Below are 22,774 nucleotides of genomic sequence, written 5' to 3'. Positions count from 1 at the left end.
AATGTATGCTATAATGTTGTGCCAACTATGTAACGATGTGCTAATATCTTATATTTTATACTAAATAAGAGAGGCATTATTAGCCCTGTTTGTAGATGAGGAAACTGAGGGTCAGAGAATTAGGTAACCTAGATAAGATCTAGAGAGAGGAAGAATAGAGTTGTAATTGGAGCCCACATCTGCCTGAATGCAAAGCTTATGACTTTTATTACTACTATTATTACTATACAATAGCAGCAGCCAATATGTGTTTAGTATTTACCCTATACTAATTAGTTTATGCATAATTGCAATTGATCTCATTAAGATACCATTTGACCCGTTTTACAGAAAGAAGAAGAAAGCCTGAGTGTAGAGAGGCCAGCACCCATGCTGGAAATCACTGAGCTGGTAAGTGCCAACAACCTGTGTCTCTGCCCTTTTCCAGTGCCAGAGCTCATCACCCCTGCTTAGTGGTGCTTCGACTCAGGAGCTTGAAAAAGAGAGAGATTTTAGAGGGTCCTTCCCCTAGAGGTTTCTGACTCAATCTGGGGTGGGGGGAGCCCAGGCAGCACTCTAACCTCCTTACCAATGGTTCTCATAAATAAGCCTGCAAAGGCATGTTTTGTCGTAGGTCTTTAATGCTGAGGTAAAAAGTTTATACTCAATTCATCTAGAAATGAGGAGTCAGTTAAGGTTTTTCAGTGAGGTTTTTCAGTAAGCAGTGTTTTAGGAAAATTAATATGGGAGTAATGAATAGGATGGGCTGGAGGGGAAAGAAAAGTGTGGCAAGGACCGACTGGCAAGGAGACTATTCTAAGCCACAAAGCTTATTTTAGTCTTAACACAGCTATATATCAGACGCAGAAAATAAGTCCTTGGAAAAAGACTCACCTGAACACAAAATGACTTGCAGCTTGCAAAAAATAGCATTTTAATATTCCAGATCTATATGTAATAACTCTAATAAAAGTTGGGTTTTTCTTTTTTTAAAATAAACAAAAGAAACATACACATGTTTATGCACAAGTATCAATTTTTAAAAAATAAACTCTAAGACATACTAGGTATGTAAATATGATTGAATTGATCTAGCATATTATGGAAAAAAGAAAAATTAGGATTTTTTTAGGGATTTATAGTTTTTTTTAAAAACAGTGACAAACTTTCTGGAAATATTGAAGAAAAGAGAAAATAATGTATGGGATTTATTTTATACAATAAAGAATATAGCTTATTTGGATAATTATAAATTCAGGAACTGGACTTATTTTTAATTTAGATTACAAATGTAAACATATTTATGAGATGCTAAATATAAGGGAATAATAGTTTTTGTCAATTTGAGATTAAAAACTAAAAGTGTGGTAAAATAGGAAAGTTTTACAGTTTCTAGGTTTATTATGCGTGTTGAGCAGATACAGAAAGTATTCATTTTCAGAAAGGAACTGAAACAAGCACCATTCGGCTATCATACCCTTGACTAAATAAATCTACTCCTAGGAATCTATTGTAGGGAAGTAACTGAATAAAAGCAAAAAGGCATCTATAGAAGATACACAATGCAGTGTTTCTCTAATACCTAAAAATAAGAAACAATCTAATAATGTAGCATTAAAGAACTGCTTGATAAATGATTTATAAACAGAATATTTATAATATTAAACACAATATAGAAATGCAAGAAAATGATTGTTATAGTTTAACTGCATATTCCAGAACATATCATTTTATAGATATTATTTAAACCTATATAAAAACATACATACATGGAATAAGGCAAATGTCAAAAGTAAAAACAGTAGTTTGAGGGTTGTGATTGTGTCTTTCTTAAAATAAAAACTTTTAATATTGTTCTATTGTCTTTTTATTGCCTTCCTATCCATATCAATTTTTCAATTTCTTTTCAGTGGAGAAAACTTCCCAAAGGAGAGCCACCTCCCATCCCTAATCTCACTATAACTTCTCCCATGTATGATTTTGCCTAATTAGTTTTATTTCTAAGGCAACACTAACAATAGCCTTTCGTCTCATTCTTAATATTTGCATTAGTTAAAAATAACATCAATCACTATCCTTTCTCAAGAGTCTGAGTGCAGAGCCCTCCAGGCAAATCAAAGAGAGGTGCTGCCTCACCCATGTGCCTTCCTTAATTTTTAGATAGAAGTTCTGCAGCCACATGGGTTGACTTACAACAAAACCCTTCCTACTTCTAAATAAAAAATTTCTCTGTGCTCATAAGTGAAAATGCACGCAGATTCTCCCAAAGAGTTCATTTTATCTGGGACATTAGGTAAATAATGCCTGACGAAGGAAGAATGAGATTCAGGGAATTGAGAGTTGCAGATGGTTTTCCAGAGAAGTCTTTCTACTGCCAGGTTTTAGAAATAATTTGGGAAGAATCAACAGTTATGAGCGGGTTGCAACAGAAACATTTTATCTTAATTTTTCCAGTCTTCTACATTCAATTTCAGGGAGGAAAAAAAAAACTCAGAGAAAAAAAAGGTAGTTTAGTTTTTTAAAAAAAATTTCCACCTTTTGTCTGTACCTTTGCATCTCTAGGGATAATCCAAACGGTGGTTTGAAATGGGCCGACATAGATTTTGCAGAATAATATGCAGACATTTGGCAACAGTGGGTCAAGTAAAAGAAGGAGTTTCTTCTCCCCTGATCTGGCCACCTTCCCTCCCATTTCTCATTCTCTCCAGGTCACCCCACCACCATTGTTTGTTGTTCAGCACATGCTAGTCCCTCACTCCTTCACATAGCCTCTTTTCTTCAGAAAAGACATATGTCTACGAAAACACATCTGCTTCCAGTCCTCTCCCATCAGTGTACCATCAGATTCAGCTTCCTAATATCAGCTCTATCCACATCACCCTTCTCTTCGAAACCTGCACTAACTTGCCACATTCAATTGCATGAACTTCAGCTCTCTCCTCAGCTGGTCTATCTATTGTTCCTATGTGTCTTGAGCTTTCCATCTCCGAGTTTTGCTCCTAACATTCCCTCTCTCCGAAATGCCTTTCCTCTCTTCACCCTCATTGTCCAAAGTCCTACCCATCCTTTACGATTCAGTTCAGATTGCACTTCTTTCAAAAAGCCTTTCCTGCTGGCACTCATGAGATGCTTTGTCCTTCCTCTGAACTGTCATCCCAATTTATGCCTCCATGATGGCATTCATGAGATCTTGGAAATTTTTTAATTATTTATGAATAAAACTTATTTCTCCACCTTAACAGCATTGACAATAGCATCTCTTCTACACCCCTCATGACTGTTGAATCAATGAAGGGCCAAGTTTTGATGAAGTTAAGACTGTGTACGCACATATGTGTGTGTATGTGTGTATAAAAAGTTCCCACTTGTTTAGAACTTGGAATGGGCAGGTTTCCAGGCTAACCTTCACAAGTGTACTTAACCCACATGAGGTGCTGCTGGGTCTTACCCCCTAAGAGATCCAGATTTAAGGGACTGGGGCAGAGCCCAAGCATGGGTACATTTTTAAGCTCTGCAGGTGGTTCAATGTGCAGCCAGAGGGCAGGTACATTATTAACAGTGCCTGCCTGAGTTTGAGGTCCTAGCAGCAATGTGTATGTGGTTCAATAGGGAGGAGGAAGAATAATAATCCTCCCTCTTTTCTGGAGGAAGAATGCACCAGTCCCACTTTTTAGTCTTCTTCTCCCCATTTCCCAGGACCTTATGATGCTCTAAATCACCTTGACCTGCCCTTTTCCCTAGCACCTCCCTGCTAAGAGTTCCCTACTGTCCTACCCTGTCAAAATATCAGCTCCTCCAGGGAGTAGAGTTCAATTAGATATCTGGAATAAAGCACTGTCATAAAAATAATTTACACTGTAGGGATCATTAATGAATCTTTTAGTTGTCTGCATGTGTGATAAAGAGCTACCGTCTACTGAGAGCTTACTATATCCCAGGTGTGGAGCAGCCATGTACACTGTATATGGGTATTAATTTAATGCTAGAGTAACCCTGGGAGGCAGGTACAATTATTTCCATTCACGGAAGACAAAACAGACTTGCCAGGCGGGGTAAAGCAACCTGCTCAAAGGACACAGAGCTGGGAGGTAGTAATGCCCAGTTTCAAGTCTGAAGTGTCCAACTCCAAACTCATGCTCTTATCCTCCTTGCAATATGTTAAAGACTCTTGCTGCCCTGCACTTGTTACTCTGTTCAATGGCACTTGACAAGGATGAAAAAGAAAAGGCACTTTGGTGGTGGGCGAGAGGACAGGAAACCACTACAGTATGGCCAGATGGGCTCTGTTTCTGGGGTCCACATCCCTGGTCACTGTTTTCATAAACTTTTCCTCCTTCCTCCACTCTGACCCTCAGATTCTCTATGAGCACTGACAACACTTTCCATGGCAGCAACATCTGGGCCTGGTTAGAAGGGGGAAATTGGGCAAGAGCAGAAGCCATTTGTGTGTAGGGGTTGCTTATAATTAGACTGCCCTATTTGAAATGTATCAGGAAAAATGCAATTAGTAGACTCATTTCTTAGATTTCTGTTATATTTCACTTGTGAAAATACTTTGATTAAGACCCAAATCTTATAAATAAGATACTCGTAGGAGCTAATGAGAAAAATATTGACCAAAGTGGATCCTGGTTGTGAAATATAGGATTTATAATATCAAAAAATGTTTTTATTTACTCAGGGACACTAACATCCAATGAAGATAAGTATTACTTAAAAGAAAAAGAAAAAGAAAAGAAAAAGATTAGCCCGGACAAACTATAAAAAGAGCCCTAATTTATTTCTAATTACCTCACTCTGCTGCCAGAGATTCTTAGTCGCTTTCATGAAGATTTCGCACATCCATTTAAATCAGAGCTGGTTCTATGAGCAAGTCACTTCACACATCCTGCAGAGTCCAGGCAATCTTTGCCTGATCTGTTGCAATCAAGCTGGATAATTCTTTTCTCTTAGTGCGCACACTCTTCCACACACAAATCCTGAGTGTGTGAACCTCTGCCAAGGAACAAAAGGACAGCCCTGTTGGGAGATCAGGTACATCTGAAAGTGAATCGGTTTTATCTGCAGTCCAGCTCCACCACTTTCTGGTCGTCCTGACAGCTAATACGTGGAGAATAAATACTCCTCTTGCTTATATGGCACGTGGGTTCATGTGGAAGGCTTTGATTAGTAGCATCGAATGCACATCTCAGTGGACTCAGTTTCTAACAGACAAAATTGAAATTGAGTCTTTGTGGTTTTCTAAAGGTTCTCATTCCATCTCAGAACATCAGGAAGCACAGTAGATGGTGCTCAAGTCTATTCAGAACACTGACGTTCCTCATCCAAAGTGCGAGAGCTCGGCTTATGGCAGGAGGATCAATGAGGCAAAGAAAAGATGTCCGGATTTTGATGACTATCTTGAATCTCTTACAATTAAACTTAGCTTCATTGGAAAAGCAAATTCTAGGAATCATGAAATCAAGACTACTCCTGGCTTTGCTACTGAATTCCTGATCTTTTCTGTGCCTAGGTTTTCTTATCTATGAAATAGAATTATGAGTACATGTTGTGCTTAATTCAGTGTTATAGAGATAAAATTAGACAACTAAAGTGATAAATGTTCTAAAAGCATGACCATAAGATAATTCAGTAATGCCAAAATCTTATTACTATTTTTTATTTCATTTACAGTGACCGTAGTCTTAAAATTTAATAGTGGCAAAAGTTAGAAATGGTTTATTCTCCATTTGTGTCCTTATTCAAGTCACTTTTCATTTTGTTTCCCCCTTCCAGAACATAAGGATATGGGAACAGCTTCGATGGTAAGTTTCCTAAGTCTCAAATAACTAAGAACTATGTAAAGTATTGAATTAAAAAAAAAAAAAGTTTCCCACTAATTTTCACTGCTTCCCATGTTAGTAACTGTGAGCGGGGAAATGCACTGGAAGTAACTGAATTTCTACCTTAACCAAAGCAACCACAACCCAAAAAGCAGAAAAGGTTGGAGATACATCCCGCACACAATACAAAAAGGCAAGCACAAAGAAGGGTTCCTGCCTTCTCAACACTCTTTATCTCTCTAACCCAAAAACAATGCTAATAAAATTAAGAGAATTGAACTTTTAAATAACAGAGATATAGAAAAGTGCATAAATATAAAAGAACAAATTCTCATAATTATAGAACAAACGTTCTACCCAGGCCAAGAAACAGAACGCTGTTAGCGTCCCAAATGCACTCTCCCTACCATGTGCCCTTCCTTGATCATATGCCCTTCCCCCACCCCTGCTCACATGCATTTATCCTGATGCATCCTGGTGTACCTTGGAGCACAGAGCTGTGCATTCTCTAGGGCAGTAGTTCTCAAGCATGGTCCAACTCCTGGAGTGGGGAGGGGTCCTATGACCCCTGGGGAACTCGAGACCTCTTCAGAGGGCCCACAAAGTCAAAACTATTCTTATAATAGTTCTAAGATATTATTTGCCTTTTTCACTGTTGGATGAGTTCAGAACGACATGAACAAAGGCTGTAGAACCAAACTGCACCAGCAGTCCTTGTATTCCTCACCTCTACATTCTGAACAAAATATGCTAGGTTCATGATAAAATGTCCTTAGTGAAGCAGTAAAAGTATTAATTTTGTTAAATCTCTGCCCCTTTAAAATGTACAAATTACCAGATATAAATACAGTCATGAAAATATAAAGTACAGCACGGGAATATAGCCATCAATATTGTAATAACTATGTGCAGTGTCAGATGGGTACTAGACTTATCAGGGTGATCATTTTGGAAGTTACAGAAATGTCTAATCGCTATATGGTACACCTGAAATTAATATTACATGCCAATGGTAATTTGAAAAGTAAAAAAGTTTAAAAAAATCTCTACCCTTCAGTACATGTCTTTTTAATATTCTGTGTGACGAAATGAGAGAGTACACATAAAGCACTTCTGCTACATACCAAGGTACAAAGGTTGCCTAGAGAAAGGCACTTGAGCAATTGTTTGCCTTTGAGCTGGGTGACTGTAGCTGCCTTTTTTAATGGGACACCATTTTTACTGAAAGAGTGACAGTCAGACAAACTATGGTTATTCAGACTTGAGTATCTGGCAGACAAGTCAGCCTATCACTTCAAGAAAAACAACTGACAGTTTGGGTGCCAGTGATAAAATTTGAGCTTTCAAGTGAAAATTAGAATTTTAGAAAACTTGTATCTGCCACTAAGTGCTTGACAGCTTCCCAATACTTAAACACTTTTCTGATGAGATCAGTAGTAAAGTTAAAGAATGTGACATTTTAATATTGTATAATGAAATGTGTCAACAATGAAAAGATTCGCATAACTGAGTAAACCAATATTTCCAAATTATCAATGTATGATGTTACAAAGTCATGCATGAGTAAAAATCTATTCAACATGCACAGTAAACTAAAAGATTTTAATGTAACAAAATAATTAAAAGTTTATTGCTATGGTTTCAGATCATAATTTTACATTGCTACCAACCTACCAAAGAAACTACCATCTGCAGTTTTAGTTGAGTAGCAAGGAAGAAAATCTACTATTGTTTGAAAAGGTTTTTAAAATAATCCTCCTTTTTCCAACAATAAATCTGTGTGAGGCCACATTTTCTTTGTATACTTCAACCAAAACAACATACCGCAACAAAAGCAGATATGAGAATCCACCTGTTTTCCATTAAGGTAGACATCAAATAGATTTGCAAAACTGTAAAACAATGCCACTCTTCCCTCTAATTTTTTGTTTTGATAAAATTTATTGTTCATAAAAGTAAGTTATTTTAACACGTAATGAGGTTTTTAATGAATATTTCAAAACTTCTCTATTTTTAATATGGTAGATATCAATAAATATGATCCACATAAACAAAAACTCTTTGAGGTCTTCAACAATTTTTAAAAGTGTACAGTGGGACTGAAAGGTTTGAGGAACTGCTACTCTAAAGTATAAATCTAGGAGTGAACATCCTGGATCGCAGGTTATCTTATCCTCAGCATCACTAGATACTGCCAAACTTTTTCCTAACATGGTTGTACCAATTTACACTCCACCAATGGTTCTTTATATATTCTGAAGTCCTTTGTCTACTAAATGTGTTCTAAATATCTTTCCCAATCTACTGTTTCCAATCTTATTGAACAAAAGTTCATCAAGAGTAGTCAGATTGACCGTTTGCAGAAAGGAACTCAACCACTCTTTTCTGCATCTTCTTATGTCTCATTCAAGAGTCATCCTACACTACTGCTGTCAAGTTTCATCTGAATTTCTCAGTTCAACTTAAGAGATAGAAGCCTGAGGATTCAAATGTTTCAATAGAAGATCAAAAACAAGAGACCTTAGGTTTTCAGTTGACTCTTAGATAAGTAAAGCTATTATCCAATCCTTCATAGTATTACGATGATCAGAAAAGCCACCCTTCAAGCTGCCACAATAAAGTTTTCAAGAAAGTAGTGCCAATGTTTTGTTTTAAGACAGAACCGAAAGCACTTTGGGGAATTTTCTAGGTCCACAGGATTTCAGTATTTCTCAGCAAAAAGTGAGTCCAAAACAGAGTAGAGTGCGCTGATTGCATTTGTTTTACTAACTTTACAAAAGGCTGGGAAGTAGCTCCAGAATATTCCTCAGTAGAAAATGCACAGTCATGTCTACCGGGAGAACTGAAAAGGGCATTTCTGTCACATATCTGTCCCCCATTGAGACCCTAGCATCTTTCTAGAATGTAAGTTATTTCTTCAACAAAACTGAATACATATCCATGCCCAAATGTCTATTTATACATGAAGTTACCTACCTGCTACTTTTAATGTCTAGCTTATTATTTTTCAAACTATAGACCATTATCCATTGAGTTATACAATTAGGTGGATTATAATCAGTATTTTTTTAATGAACTGCAATAGGATATAATAAAAAATATCAGAATGCCTCCACATAGTGAAGGTGAGTATTGTTTCATGAAAACTTTTTTTCAATTAACCACGTGTGTATATGTGTGCCTCAATGTAAAATGTATTTTTCATTATAAGTTTCCATCAAAATATTTAAAAGGCACTCATCTGACATGTAGTAAGCATACATGCTGGGGGATTTTCTTCCCAACAACCATCTCTTATCCTGGGAAGGGCCGCTCATTTCCATTCGTATGGCTAAACACACGTGTTGCCATGTTTCTAAATGATGCCACCTCCCTGAGCCCTACTGAGTGACCCAGGGATTAACACACGTTCCATATTGATCTGAGGAGTTCCTTGCCTATAATTTTCTTTTTAAATCTGACATCAAGAGAACTTTTCAGGGACAGAAGCTATAAGACAAACTGTTGGTGGCCATGTTTCCAACCATGTGGAAAAATGGTCTGCCATGTGAAGGAATGAAGCAAACATACAGATAGAAGCTGAGATGAAAGATGGAGAGTTCTGGCTACGTTTAGGCCAAATGCAATACTGCCCACAGTTTGGTGGTCCAAGCCTTTATTAGCTTCTGTTAAGTCAGTAAGTCTCTGTTTGCTAAGATAGACTGATAGGTTTCTGACACTTTCAGTCAAACCGATAGATATGCGATGCCTGTTTTTCTCCTAAAGTGATTAATTGAAAATTTAAATCCCAGTGAATAATGAATTGGGTTCTTGCCCTAAACTTGATGGAACTAACCCCTGCTCCACCATTTATCATCTAAGAGGGAAAACTGGCGCAACTCATAAAAAGCTACAAATATGAAAAGATTGTTATTGAAATCAACTTTGGTCTTCCCTATCAAAATGAAATGAAGGACATTTTGGGGTAATCATGGTAAGTGGAGGTTGGACCCTCAAAGCCTCTTCAGTGGAGTTCACATATGCACCATTTATAATACTCTGCTTCTGTCTTTGGCCTGAAATAAAAGCAGTGAGATACATTATGGTAAAAAGTACTGCACAGACATTAGTCAATGGGGTATCTGTTTCTTTTTTTTTAAAGCTAACCCAAAACCCATTCCATCAAGTTCTTAAACCCTGAAGAACAGATGAGGGCAAGATCACCTCATTATAACCAAGTATATGCTGAGTATGATTCAAGGACTTAGAGACAGAAACGTGAGAGAATAAACAGAGTTTGACTGAAGAGCACAACCTGGAGATGACAGAGGTGGCACAATCCAAGCCAAGAGACTAGGAAAACGGAATGCAGTTTTTAAATTTCATAGAAGCCTCCCTTCTTCTAAAAATATAAATACAGCTTCCTCCTGGATCTGCTTTCCTGGAGGCTTGCTTGCCCTTGAAATTTATAATTCAACCGCCTCTGTGTGTACCTTTGTGAATATTTCATGCAGAACACTGCAGAAACTGACCCATTTACACAATGTAGCTTGTTCAGCTTTAGTGGTAACTACTGAGAAAGACGAATTTAATTCTGGTGCAAGTTAGGTCTGTAAAGGCATTCCGTGAGTATTTTTTCTGGCAAAGTGATCTCATTATATAAAATGGAACTTGTAATTATTCTGATCAATTATTCTGCATTCCCTATCAAGTCAGCTTGACTTGGAGACTGCCCAAATTATCAGGAGTTTCAAAAAGGCTTTCCAGGTTGTAGGCTGAACAGCTTTTACAGAAGGCCAGCAAGCATGTGACTTGCTTGCCACCAGCTCTCTGAAAATTTACGCCAAGGAGTTAAAAGTTATTAGCAGAACTTTTATATCAAGGCATGAGTAATACATGATTTTCTCAGTCAAAACTTCTAGGGACAATGCCTAAAGAGAAAGCTGGTGTTAACAATCACAATTTAATTTGCTTTTAATCTTCATACTTCAGTTTCTCAAGGATGAGCAGCATTATTCTGAAAGGTTCCAAAATGGTCACAGTTGTCATTTTTCTTACAAATAGAAGGTCAGAAAAGAAAGCGCTTCTTCATACATGTTTCCAGAAGACTGAGACCAAATCTGGGTTATCCATGAATCTATCTATGACATTCTTAGTCTTTTAAATGGCTGAACACTTAGCACTGGGTGCTTTTTACCCTGGATTAAGTCTCCCCTAGATCCTAAACTCCTGCAGGGCTGCTTCCAGCACAGGGCTTTGCAAAGGGTAGACGCTCAGGAACATCTGCTGGAAGCTCAAGTCAAATTAGCTCCTGGGATAAGAACTGCAGCCTCTCTTTAAGCAGGTGTCTTTTTCAAAAGAAAGAGCACATTGGTCTGAGTCTGGGGAAACGGGCCTTAGTCGCTCGCTGCATTGACTAGAGTTTCACTTTCCTTATGAAGGGCTTTACAGTCTAGATTTTTTTTAAAAGGTACATTGAAACTAAATGGTCCTTAATTTTCATTCTGTGCTACTATTCTGATTCTAAATAAGAAATAATAAGGCTCCTCTTTTTTTATTGGATTATTAATGTCAAAGTCAATCAAGAAGCTGCTCTTTGATGATGTATAAGTGTTTACTGTGAGTAACATGACTGGTCACTAAGCTGCATTTGCTGACTGTGGTTTTCGAGAATGCAGAAGATCATAACGCCGGACGTTATCAATGTGCTCCTTCCTAGCTCAATGAATGGAATAGTGGAGCGGAAGTCAAAAATCGGGGATTCTAGTTGCAGCTCTAGTTGTGAACTGCTTACTAGCTGTGTGACATTCGACAAGTCAGAATTCTGTTTCCTCATTTATCAAGGAGAGGGGCAATATCTCACAAGGTGGCTGCAGCTGCAGCTATTAAATAAAATAATGACCCTGAGAATGTTTATCCACTGCAACGCACCATACAAATCCAGGTGGTATGCCTATTTGTAACATATCGGCCAAAATGATATTGTTCAAACTCTAAAGAGTTAAAGGGCTAATGCTTTTATGAAGGGTTAAAGTTAAAATTCTACTTTGTTTTCTGCTCATATTATATCCACTGTGGAAGAGACAGGAAGATGATTACCTAAGAATTAAAATCTAAGCCCTACTTGGCTCTCCCACGGCTCTACCGCTGACTTCAGTTATCTCACATCTGTCCTCTGCCCGCCCTACTATTTGTTCACAATTACAAACAGCCTCTTGCAGTAGTGAGAAACTCCACTGCTGTTAAATGATAAACGGAGACACTTTAGGCCTCAGTTTTTTAACTTAATGTAGGGTTGGGCAGATCTCCTGCAGCCATTCCTGTAAGAAGTGGGTGTGGGCTTCCCCCAAGGGCAGTGCTGGGGAAGCCCGGGGTACACCGCAGGGGCAGCGCACTGCAAAGGCCGTTCCCTCCTGCAGCCTGCAGCCTGCAGCCGACCCAGGACCCAGACGTTGAGACTTCCCTGAACAACAGAAATGAGGGTCTTGGACTGGCAGCTGTTCCTCGTTGCCTTATTCTTTGTCACTCACTGAAAGAAGTGAAAGATGGGGGAAGGTCGTGACTTGTTTTCTTTGTTAAAGCAGATTTTTATGAATTTCACCTCTCTAGTCCTTCAACCTGTTGTAATTTTAAAAACCAGCAGTATTGTCTTTTAAAGACAAAAGTATTTTTTTCCATTTAATGAAATCAAATAAAAAAGAAACAGCTCTTTTAGTTAATTTTAAGTTATGCAATAAAATGTTTCTTTCAACCCCAATGCACTTTTTCCTTGGGTATATTTTAGTCAACTATTGTATGGATGCCAGCTTATTGAGGTTGCTAATATGGTCAACTTCTGATTAGCACAGCTTTGTTTAAAATTCATTTTTGAGTGCTCACTGTGTGCCAAAATGCAGTTTTAGAAGGCAGTTTATTTATTTTTTATTAGCTTTCCCTTTTTAATACTTAAGGTTTTAACACATTTTCTGTCAGGGGTGAGCTAAAATCAACATTAATTTCCATTCCCTAAACATACACCTCAAAATCAGGGGAGCTGGCTGAAGTTGGGGCACTGAGCAGAGAAGTTAAAGTCCTAGTAATTTACTATGGATAGTCCACACAGATCTAAACACCTGCCCTCCTACTCTTAAGGTCACACTGAAAAACCAACTCAGAGTCACAAACAGAAAACCAACAGTTATCTACAACCTGAAGTATTCCTGAACCTTTATGCAACTATAAATCACTGAAGGTAAATGTTCTTTTTCACTTTTTATAACTGCCTGAAAATAAACTAGAAGTAGGCACGTGAGAACGACAACTATTTTATACAACAAATTAAGTTATGTTTTAACCAGTGGCTCAACTCCTCCCTCCTTCCAAATAGAATTCTGATTTCTAACTAATAGAACAGTCCTTTCATGTTGATTTTGTCTCTTCCAGTTAGCAACACAAAAGAATTACGATCATTAATCCTCTCAATTTTATGTAGCTTTCAGAGGCCAAATGAAGAACAGGATCATCTTGTTAATAAATCTTTCCCATTAAGCTTATGACTGTAGACTTAGGCTAGATTTTTCAAAAGGCACTCTATGAGCCAAAGGAGTGGGTTACCTTATTGTCTAGCAGTTCCCAAATGCAGTACGACTATATCTGATTTTAATGTACAGATGTCTTGACTGGGGCGGGGGGGAAACCTCAAAGATCATAATCCCACACATTTTAGATGGAAGAGGAACACTTACTAAAGACGTTATTTCATATAATGAAAAGAGACACAAAACAGTGTTTAGAAGGCCTGAATTTCAGTCATTCCACCACTTGCTAACTTTTTAATTCTCTGGAAGAACTACAATTCTCCTGCTCATCACGCAGTTTTCTTGCTAGGATTATATGCGAAAATTCAAGGCTAAGTACTTTACAAATAGTTTTAAAGGGCTATCCCAATATTCCTGACATGAATGAATTACTCTGCATTGCGTTTGTTCAAGTGTGACTGAAGATGATCAAAGCCAGTTTCAGGCCTTCAGCAGCTCTGCCAGTTGAGAATCTCTAAAGTGGGTCCGCTATCATTGCTGCAGTGGGTGACGTCAAGCTGTTGTTTACAGAAGAAGAAAGAGCTGCCAATTTCCACTGAGCAGAAGACCGCAGTGGCCAGCCTCCTTTGGCTGCGTGTGAGCAAGAATGGACTATTTATGTGTGGCATGTGTGTACATGCAATGGTTCACATGCAGGGGCACCAAAACAAGAAAACTGTTTTGTGTATATGCACCAGCACACGCTTTGGGGCTTACGTTTTCACTAAGAAAACTAATCAAAATTGATCAAAATGCAACTTTCACTTTTGTTACTCTCTGAAGGAGAAAAAAAAAACTGCCACTCTCAGAAACTTCATTCTCAGTTTGATTTTTTGAAAGCATTTTTAAGGTAGAACAGTCAATTCTACTTTTTTACAGACTCCTCCTCAAGTTCTACAAACATTCACTAACGAAAAGAATATGGGACATGTATTTCAAAGTACAAAATATCTTCAGACTGCAGTAGCCAAGTTTTATAGGAATGACTTCATTTTCAGAGTGGTTGGAGTTGCTTCCTCCTGTAAGTTCAGGAAGTACTCACTCTAATATCAACACACTCTAACTGAAGCCACTTTGGGGAGATATTTTGTTAAGTTTATGACTATAAAGGAAAAAGTATCTGGCTTATTAACATATGCCCACTCATGAAATCTCCTGGCTGAAAGCAACCTTATATTGAATCAAATTCAAAAAGGCAAAAGGAAAATAGGGGCTGCGTTCATTATTCTTTTTCTTTCTACTATCTATCACCTCTGGGATAGTAGTCGAATCCTGAATAATATGGGAACAGATCATGTGCATAACTGGCACTGAAACTTTACTTCAGACAATAAGCCTAGTGTAAATCCTAATACTGGAACACTGAAGAAGAGAGATGGGGAATATTGTTGGTATCTGGAAATGTACTTTCTTCAGTCCTGTCGTAAGTATATCTGAAAAGGAGAGAAACTATGGCTCAGTAATAAAATGAAGTTGAGGAAGAATCCTGAGTTGTATTTGGTTCTATAGCTGATCACAGCATAATCCTAGGTCAAATACTTAGCCAAGATGTGCCTTATTCTTAGTATCTGAGAAATGGGAGTATTAATAGCAAATATTATTTTCCAATTTTTAGGAGAACATAAGGAAAAAATAGTAAGTGAAAAGTCTTTAGGCAATATTACATTAGAGGAATTAGAAAATAATAGAAACGTGGGCTGAGAATCCAGCCTGATATTGACCAACTCTTTTGAGAGCTGGGAAGGATAATATGCTAAACAAGTAGGAAGTGTTATTAACACTTCCCACATTTTATAGTGAGACAAAACAGCAGTGCAACAAATATGGCACCAATTTGACTTTTCCAGGGCCAGTTCCAGCAAGTAACATTGGCCCCATCTTCTTAAACACATCAAGAGACTTGAAGGGCCATCCTGGGCTCCTTCTTACCATGAATACTCAGAACGGACACCAGAAAACCCTGTAGAAAAATATGAAAGTAATTTTAGGTTGTACTTGAAAATTGCGATTACCAGCTTCATTCCTTCATGTGGTGAAGGACACCTGAACACACAAGTCAATAATGATGCAAAATAATGATACCAAAATGGCAGCATGTAGGAACATTAATAATCTGACACTCGAGGATGTTTTAAAAGTGAGGGAATTTTATTGACTGAACAGAGCAGTGACTAGAGCAGACTTTCACATATCCCGAGACTCAGTAAAGTTCATGAACTTTATTTTTAATTTAAAAGAAATAAAAATTTACATAAAGCGATAAACTTGTCAGTCAAAGCAATCAGCAAGAGGAATAGTAAAAAAAACCAAATTGATGATAATCGTCATATTTATTATGTTCTCCTAGCCAGCTTACTTAAAATTCTAAAATCAACTATTTGGACTTTATTTTCGTTACCCTTCCTGGCTGTCTAACTGACAGAATCACTATAAAGCAATTATAAATGCATGCCAAGAAAATGAGGGCATATGAAGAGTAGAAATTTATAACTGGATTAACCAAGTGCCTGAGTTTCCACTTAACACATCATGGCTTACCGGCTGCACTCCAGTATACCAAAACATCTGCTCTAAGGTACGCTACTTAGAAAAATCATAATATACTTGCTCGCTATGCATTTGCTTCACAAACTGCCTCCTTGGGAGCACAAATTGCTCTAAGAACTCACTACACTAACACTCGTAAGTGACTACTGAATCACTTCAACTTCAAAGACATACCTAATAATAAAAAAATAAAACTCAGTTCCATTTCAGTAACTGGCTGAACAGGACAGAATTTCTCTTTGCCAAGAACTTTTTCTTGGTCATAAACATTTTTTTTTTTTCCTCATCACATAATGGTGTGCTGAGTTTGCACTAATATCTGCATCAGAAGTTGAAGGATAGATACTCCAAAGTGCATTTCATTTTGTATTACTAAGATAAGAAGCAAGGATACTGCTAGCTGGAATGTCAACAACTTAGACCAAAAAAACAACTTGAAAGCTTTCAAAAGAGTAACTCTCACACCAAAAATGTCTTTAAGTGTACAATTGGCTAATATAAGATGAAGCAGAAGAACCAAAGAAAAGGCTTCCACTTTATTTTAGAAAATCAAAAAAAAAAAAAATTCATTTAAAAAAACCCTTTTTATTCTTATAATCATTCAAAAATAAGTCACAGTTTCTCCAAAAGAAGTGAAACATAAGTCACCAGAACACTCACCAGCTATCATATGAAATGATTAGTAGATTACACAGATGAACCAAAAAGGGTGGCAACAAGCACCTCTCCTCTATCACCCGTCAATATAGATATTTTGCCCACCTCCCTGCCCAGTCATCACATAAAAGCAAAACAAGTAAATACTAGTCGAATGTCTTTATGTCTCTATTAGTGATCTTAAGTTAGCCCAAATAGAAAATGTTTCATTTTCATCATATTGTCCTTATAATGCATAAGTGCTGCAAAAAACAAAACCAAAAATTCATGACCCATGTCAATCAAGTGCACTTACCAGTCAGAAATCAGCGATAACATGTGAAATGGGCTGCATTGGAACGCGACAGCAATGCTGAGAAGACAGGAGCGTCCCTGTACCACAAGTTTTTCATGCTAAGTTAGGAAAGATGAACTGCATCACTAGCAGAGTCCATGACTTCGTCCATAATAAAACTACATTGATGGCTAATTACAGACAAATTTTCTACTATCAAATTTTTCAACCATAATACAATTCTAATAATATCGTCAAACTACCCTTTGCTTTTGTCCAGTTGCATATTTTTTTAAAAATTACTTCTCAAAACTCACGTTGACTAATAAATGTCCCCAAATGCTTCATGCCTCAGTCACACGGCATATAGTTAAAGATGCACAAATTGAATGGCACAATGATTAATATGGCAAAATGGGACTTACGGCCTTAAAATTTCCCCATGGTATTTGGGTCTTTCAGAAATAACGAAAATCATTCTCCAAGTATAAAATCATTCTCCAAATAATTTTTTTAAAGCTACCATATTTTTCTTAGCTGGCCAGCAATTGTTCACTGGTTATGATGCAATTTTTAGTCAAAATAAGAACTCCTTATGAAAAATGTAACCAATAAATGACCTGGGACAAAAGCAGTTTGCCCTTAGAATCCATCCCACAGAATTTTAGACCCTGCCCATAGCTTTAAGATGGAACACAAAAATGATCAAATCAAGAAAGAAACAAAGACAAAGCTCTGGCAATTACTCTATCATCAGAATATAAGTCCTGGCTAACGAGAGGCAGATAATACACTGCTCTCCAACCCATTGTCACTGGGACATTTTTTCCATTCTCTCAGGGAGACTGAAAAGTAGGAGAAAGAAGCACAGTTGACATTTTCTCTGTAGGAAGATAAAAAAGAAATTGAATCAGTCCCAACTGCTTAGCCCTGATTGGTTGTTACCTGCCTGACTGTCCCCAACCCAACTGCTAATCCCAGCAATCAGTAAGGCCAACCATATAGCTATGTACAAATGTTTCTTACACATGACTTTTCACATCACGGCAAAGCCAGCCTTATTCTAGTTAGGAAATTAGATTTTAGTGTGAGCTTTTGGATTTTGATCTTTGCTTTCTTTTCATTTCTTTTTTTAACACTGGTTAGTGGAAATAAAAATAAAATCTGGTATTAGATGGGAAACAACAGCCATTTCACTTTTCATTTCAGCCTCTGAACCACTGGTGGCAAACTTTAGCTAAACAGTAAAAGTGTTTGTTACACAGCAAAGGAAATCTTGTCCAAAAAACTTTTCTGCAAGGTATTAAAATAAAAAAATTTGCCCAAACAAAACCAAACTTCGCAAGTTATAACTATATGCCATCGCTTCAAAAAGTAACCAATAGCACTTCGAGGAAATGCAATATAAGTTTCAAACTTTTTTTCCCCAAAACCCTAGCACTTGTAATTAAAATTATAGCCACAATGTCCCTTCTCTGGCTTCTTTAATAAAACTACAACTTATTTCAGAGTTCTGCTTTCACTGTGCTGCTTCATAATTTAACATTTACAGAACCTTCATTTGAGATGCATAAGAGACATCAATACACACCTAAATGGTTCCTTAAAAAGTATCCCTCTGGGAAAAAAAAAAAAGTATCCCTCTGCTTAAAATGATTCATGCCAGCAGAAACTCTGAATTACGGATACAACCATTCAAAATCTGAGTATTTTCAATGTTCAAGAAGTTTAACAGCTCAATAGACATCTCATCAACATTAAATCTAAAAATTAAAGAAAAAGGGAAAAAAATGTAATTGAAAAGGGACAAGCCAGTCAGCATCTTCCAGGTCAAGAGAGACACCAGACTTTTCACCCTTCTATTCTCCTGCCATGGAGGTTGGTGAAAATTAAATATTTTACTTCAGGGGCCAAGAAGGTTGATAACTCTCCTTCAAGAACAACCTTGTTGTTTAGGTAGAAATTTTTTTAAAAAGTGAAGATCTTCCCATGTGATTGGGTTGTGACAATTTTGCAGGACTTCACAGGTATTTCCGGAGTGTTTTAGAAATCCCATAGGGGAAAAACAATGGCAATCCTTCTTTACATATTTTGCAAAGGGCGTGCCTGAACAAATACCCTCCAGTGTTCATACATATTGGAAAACACATCTTTAGCAGATGACTTTCTCATGGTGAGTGAGAGAGGGTTCAAGAACAAGCAATACAAAAGAGACTTGCTGGTAAAATTAAACACAATTCTTTTAAGAAAGTAAGTTTTGGAGAAATCAGAGCAGCTGAACTACCACTGTAAGCCTATATTTTCCCAAAGTATCAAAGGCTTGGTCTAACCTAGGCAAATAAGATACTATATTTCAAATAACATTTTATTTTGCTGAGTTTTTCCTAGGTTATGGTGTATTTCTTTTAATAAAAAGAGTAAATCTATTTCAACTCTTATTTTTACGGATAGTGAAATTAAGGAGATTTTTGTTCACATTTGATCTGGAGCTTGATAAATATGCACACACTGCCAACAGTATCCCTCCGCGGCTTTGGAATACTGTAAAGTGACGCTGAAATATATAAGAAAAAATGAGATGGGCCAAGACAGGTTAATGGATGTTATCTGACCAATTTGCAAAGTATACGTAAAATGCTATGTCCTAAATACTGAGGTAAGAGGACAGGTAAGAGCCCACTTAAGGGAGCCACTTATATATATGCTTACTAGTATGGAGTATGGCAGTAGCAAAGGAATACAGAATTTTCTATAAGATGGAAAAGAGAGAAGAAAAATAGGAATTAGTATTTATTCAATATCAGCTTTGTGTTTGTTGCTTTATCTACTGTATATTAGTTAATAATCATAGCAGTAGATATCACTGTTGCCATTTACAGCTAAGAAAACCAAGGCTTAGAGCGGAGTAATGAACAGTTAGTGGTAAACCCAACAGCCTTTCCTCTCCCTAAGAGAACCACATCCCCAAGTTACTGGTCCAGACAGGGCAGAGATGCCCAATCAGACAGAAAGACTGACAGTCCATGTCTGTGAAGAGACTTCTTGACTTCCTCTGAATACCATATGAATGTGAACCACCTTTAAAAAAGAGACAAAACAGAAGTTGGAAGCCAGTAAGGAGTCTGGCGCAGTATAAGATGCTAAGAATTGCATTTGAGCTACAGAACTGACCAACTCTGAAACCTACCCTAACTCTGGATTTGTTGTGAAATAATAAATTTCCTGATGATCCCAGTGAGCTTAAGGGTGGTTTCTCAAAAACTCCTAACTGATATAAGAATTTAACTTCTCCAAGGTCACCTGCAATAAGTGGCCAAGCAAGTGTATGAACCAACATTGTTCTAGCACAAAAATGAGCTTTTTCCACTAAACCACACTGTGGCATGAACTTTGATAAGTGTTTTCTCTAATGATATCTCATGCGATGTTAGAGCTAGAAAGGATCTTACCTCACCATAATAAGAAAATGCATTTACCTCATAAAAATGTTTGAAATAGTGGCTTTATTGCTAACACAAAGAAACAGATCTTTAACAAAAATTTCCAGAATTTCACATTCTACAGACCTTCTCACTTCATATGCATTTAATTTTTAGAATACGAATTCATATACCTTTAATAAATGGAAGTGAGCTCTCGAAAAGCATTCTAAGTTATTAATTTTCTTAGGTGAGATAATGGTATTGTGGTTATGTAGGAGAATGTTCTTATTCTCAGGAGATGCATAGTGAAGTACTAAATGGTAAAGAGTCATGATATGTGAAACTTACTTTCACATGGTACAAAAAAGTATACATATAGAGCAAGAAAGGGAGAGAGAGTCATAAAGCAAATACAGCAAAAGGCTAACAATTACTGAATCTAGGTAGAGGGAATATAGGTATTCACTGTGTTACTCTTTCAAGTTTTCTGCATGTTTGAAAAGTTTTACAATAGGAAGTTTGGGTGTAGGGGTATCTGGTGTGGGAAATAGCGCTGCAGAGTACAATGTGGCTATACATTAGAATAACCTGGCAACTTTTAAAATACTGAAGCCAGGGCCTCACCTTGGGTTGTGGCCTGGGTGTGGGTAATTCTAAGGTGTCCCACTGATATGGCAGAAAGAGCCTTAAAGCCACAACTCTTTAATACTCTCATAGTCCCATACAGATAACTGAAAAGTTTTCTAGACTATTTTTTATTCATGAAAAATTGCCAGTGTTTTCAACTTAACATAAGCATTAATTCCAACAATGAAGAAACTTCCCTGAAACATACATTGGGTGACATAAGGAATATTCGATTAATATTAAAGCATCACTTTAGCAAACCTATATTAAGTGTCCTGTGCTGTGCTCAAGATGATGGGGGCAAGAAGAATGGAGCAAACTTAGTTTTTCCCTAAACAAATCTATTCATAGATTCTACAGCCTAACATGCCAAAATTTAAAAAAAAAAAATTTTTTTAATTTGAAAAAAAAAAGAAAGAAAAAGAAAGGAACAATATTCAAGAAGCATTAAACCATTTAACCTCCTGAAAAAAAGAAGTTTTACTAAATCATACTCTTTACTCCGTGCCAAAGATGATTCACAATCTGTTAAACTATAAGGAAAGGAGGATTCCTTGAAAAATATACAACTCCAATTCTCCAAATTCAAATTTGTGCAAATTACTTAAAGATACTCCAGTGAGCCTTACATATGGAAAAAAGCTCTCTAAGGTCCTATATCTAAATTTCAACTGGCGTATGGGCCTCCTCAGTTCTATTTGTCTTTCTTAAAATATGTGTGTCTGGGGTATGAAATGGAGGTGAATAAATACTAGATAAAATAAAATAGAGAAACAAAAAATAAATGACAAACTTTAAAAATATAATTCTTATAATAGAGATTTTATCTTGAAAATATACCTTACAACCTAAGCTTTTTTAAAAAAAAAAAGGTTTTTTGATATACAATATATGGACATATTTAAAATGTATACTTTGGTCTGTTTTGACATATGTTTTGGTACGTTTTGACATATGTATACACTTTTGAAAAAAATCACAGCAATCAAGATAATGTAATGACCATACTATCCTAGGTGGACCTTTGAATCAAACAGATATGTGTAGCACAGATATAGTTTTCAGGAAAAGAAACTTTTAAAAGAAATTGTTATTTAAATAAAAAAAAAAGACATTTACGGCCATGTCACCCTGAACAAGCCCAATCCCGTCTGATCTCAGAAGCTAAGCAGGGTCAGGCCTGGTTAGTACCTGGATAAATGGAAGACCAGGTGCTGTAGGTGTAAAATAAATAGATAAACAAATAAAAATAAAAATAATAAAAAAATTTAAAAAGAAGAAGTAGCCATACAACTGTCCAAATACTTTCACCAACAGATAAAACAAACATTGAGGCTTTGGATTTTTTCCCCTCTAATTTAAATCTAATAGACAAGCATATATTGTGTTATTCTGTGTTAGACTTAGGCCCAAATAAACAAACAAATGTTTTCTGGAAACAAAGGGAGTCTTAATATTTTCAAATATCCAGAAAAATAAAAACAAAAGCCATAGTTACACAGAATTATGTTTGAGAATTTAAACATTCACACATCAGGAATTCTGGCTAATTCCAAGTCAAAAAATTTAGAAAGATTATACTATGTATTATAGCAATATATACAGACTTTCTAAATTTGGTATATTAGGCCCAGAGGTCTCTCATTTCACAGGCAGGGCTGCTCCAGGCAAATTGAAGAAGAAAGAGTATGCCCTCACACTGTCAGAGCCTCCATCTCCACTTCTTCCCTTCACTCTCAGTGTTTCTTCCATATTTCAGTGAACTCCCTTTGTCCACAGGGCCTCACCGATGTACCACGCTTATCGAAGCTATGGAGTAATTTCTGTTCTCAAGAATCTAACGCACATCCATGGTGTGTCCATACATCCTATTCTTAGGCTCAGAGTCTCTGCTTCCCATGGGGATAGCTA

The 22,774-nt window shown here is 36.8% G+C and overlaps 1 protein-coding gene across 3 annotated transcripts in view; it reads right to left on the bottom strand.

The window, feature by feature from the left end:
• The window catches only part of SERTAD2 (SERTA domain containing 2), a 103,069-nt gene that overhangs the window by 72,212 nt on the left and 8,083 nt on the right, over positions 1-22,774 (bottom strand). Inside the window, exon 2 of one of the 3 annotated variants that reach the window (XM_015587632.2) lies at positions 16,836-16,933. The exons of 1 other annotated variant lie outside the window; for it this stretch is intronic. The gene's annotated coding sequence lies outside the window, so the exon portion shown is untranslated. Of the gene's footprint in view, positions 1-4,770; positions 4,975-16,835; positions 16,934-22,774 lie in introns of all 3 variants that reach the window. One more of the 3 variants, XM_015587631.2, reaches the window with a different exon arrangement.

The sequence above is a fragment of the Pteropus alecto genome, unplaced genomic scaffold (assembly GCF_000325575.1).
Source record: "Pteropus alecto unplaced genomic scaffold, ASM32557v1 scaffold131, whole genome shotgun sequence".
NCBI classification, from domain to species: domain Eukaryota; kingdom Metazoa; phylum Chordata; class Mammalia; order Chiroptera; family Pteropodidae; genus Pteropus; species Pteropus alecto.
This window is presented reverse-complemented; position numbering and strand designations above follow the sequence as displayed.